Below are 2,618 nucleotides of genomic sequence, written 5' to 3' on the forward strand. Positions count from 1 at the left end.
GCAAACCTCGATAAACGGCTCGTGTCAAAATGTTACTTGGTTCGCGGGGATGGACGGAGGGGGAGGGAGAGAGGGAAGTGGTGGCCTTTTGCGGCCATTTTGCCGAGCACCGGTATGGAAAAGTGAGGAAAGCTCGGCGGGATAATTGACGAATGAGAATTTTGAAACTTGGCTTGGTTTTTTTCCCCTCTCTCTCTTTTTCTCTCTCCTTTTTTTTTTCCTTCCTTTTCGAACGAACGAGATCGCGCACAACAGAGATATTCGCTTTTCGTTCAATTCGAGGGAGGGAGGGAGGGAAGGAGGTTCTCGATCGGTCTTTGATTGGTCGGTTAATCGGCGGAATAATTATTCTTGGCCAAGGAGATATTTTCCTCGATGAATCTACGAATTTAATCAGAGAGATGTATATTTTTACGTATATCTCGTGGAAATAAATTGAATTTTCGTATTCCCTCTAACGTTTCCATTATTCGTGCTTTCGATCCGTTAATAAATAATCAAAAAAAGAACAGGATCAATTATCATCGTACAAATAAATCTTGTTATTTAACCATTTCAGATAAAGTCATTACCAAGAAACGATCCTTCCTGATTAATGCCCATACTTGCTCAAAATCGCCATTCCATTCCAACGATAATAATAATTACTTAATTACTTCTTATTTCCCCTCATTCATTCAAATTTCAAACAACGAGTATTAAATCCAAAAAAAAAAAAATAATAATAATAAAGACAATTCGAGAAAAGACGAAGACGAAGAGAGAGAGAGAGAGAGAGCGAAAAGCGAGACGCAAAAGAGGAGATGGATCGGGCGGAAAGAGAGGGAAAGAGGGAAAGCGAATTCGTGGCATTTGGTCCGGATTGGACGTCGGTTAACGCAGCGGGGTTGCCGCGGACGCCTCGTCGGACACATTGAGGCCGACCGTTCGACTTGATAATCGCTTGCCATTCATACACTTTTCATTGGATTGCGATTGAGCATTAAGAAACCTGAAGAGAGGAGAGGGAGAGAGAGAGAGAGAGAGAGAGATGGAGACCGGTACGGGAGACCGCGTATTAGCATTAGGAGGCATCATCTCGAGTGTAAACACTGCATGGGCACCGCGGATTTAGTCACAGTCTAGCGCCGCGGGACGTCGCTCCGACATTATCGTCCCTCCTCCCTTTCGATCAACCTATCCCCTCTCCTCTAGGTACTTTGGCGAGACACGCTCGTCGAGTTTTCGTTCTTTGCGGCCACGTATTTACGTATCCAACTTTTATAACGTTGTAGTACTTTTCGATCGATTTCCTCTCGATAATTCAATGATAAGCAAGTTTTTAAGCATGAAAATTTTGATTCTCGTTTCGTGTAATGTAAAGCTTCACTGGCCTCGCAGGATAGTAATCGAAAACGACGATCTGTGTATTTATTAAAGCTCGATGGTTTAATAGGCATAGAATTATAAGAATTCTAATCGTGTATCGAGGTAATATAAATAATAATTTACGATTTTTGACGATAGTTTAATTTGTAAATGTATAATTTTGTATTTAAGAGTTAAGGTAATAAAATATAATATTTCAGTTCTTGGATGATTATCTTAATGTAACTTCGTAAATCGAAAATAATTTTTACGATTTTTTGAATGTTCAAATTGTAGCTTTTCTATTACTATTCAGCGTGTGGTGTCAGGATTGTCACTTGTTCCACGAAATTTCTTTCCAGTACTAATATTGTAATCTACATAAAAGACACTGTTATTATTATTTATTATTATTTAAAATTCTCGAATCAGAATTATGAGATTGAACGTGTATCATATATTGTAAATGTAAATCTTTTTACTTATGCAATGGATGTGATTAAGTAATTGGTGATTATTATTACTATTTTAATCCTTGTATCAAAACATGAAAACGTTCACAATAATTGAGCTTTTTCAATCTCATTAAATATTAACGAAATTCTTTCCAAATCCTATCACACTGACTGAATTAAAACAATTAAATATATACATACAGATATAAGATAAAAAATTTGATTGTGATCAAATGAAGTGATCTATTAATTTTACTTAAACAACTCGACAACAATGCATCAAGTTTATCATTATCTGATTTCATACATACCAAACGATCCAAAAAAAAAAAAATATCTTATTCTCCCCTAACTTTCTTTCACCCTTTCACAAAAAATAATAACTCGATTAACGAATCATCATCGAATCAGATTAATCTAATTAATAACTAATCGATGAATATGAACAAGATGGAACAAGATCATCTCAAGATCGCACCACTCTCGTTATCGCAAAGCACAGGCAAGTGTATAATTTCGATTCCCGATGGAAGACGAAGAAGATGATTCAGTCATCGGTTCGCCGTCCCGTCCCTTCCCTTCCCCCCGGTTAACCCGGTTGAAAAGAAAGCGGTTTGTCGCCGTGGCCTTAACCACGATTCAACCGGGGTTCAAGCTCACGCCGATGATCCCTTTTATCCAATCCGTGAGGAGCCGCGAGGCGTTAAATCCCCCGAGGAAATCTCCGTAACTGAACTCGCGTTCCCGCTAAGTCGGTCAGCTCGGTCCACCCGACCGAGAGGATCACAATACCCGGGGCAGGGGGAATCGGGGGGG

Source organism: Apis dorsata, unplaced genomic scaffold (genome assembly GCF_000469605.1).
Source record: "Apis dorsata unplaced genomic scaffold, Apis dorsata 1.3 scaffold_142, whole genome shotgun sequence".
Classification (NCBI taxonomy): domain Eukaryota; kingdom Metazoa; phylum Arthropoda; class Insecta; order Hymenoptera; family Apidae; genus Apis; species Apis dorsata.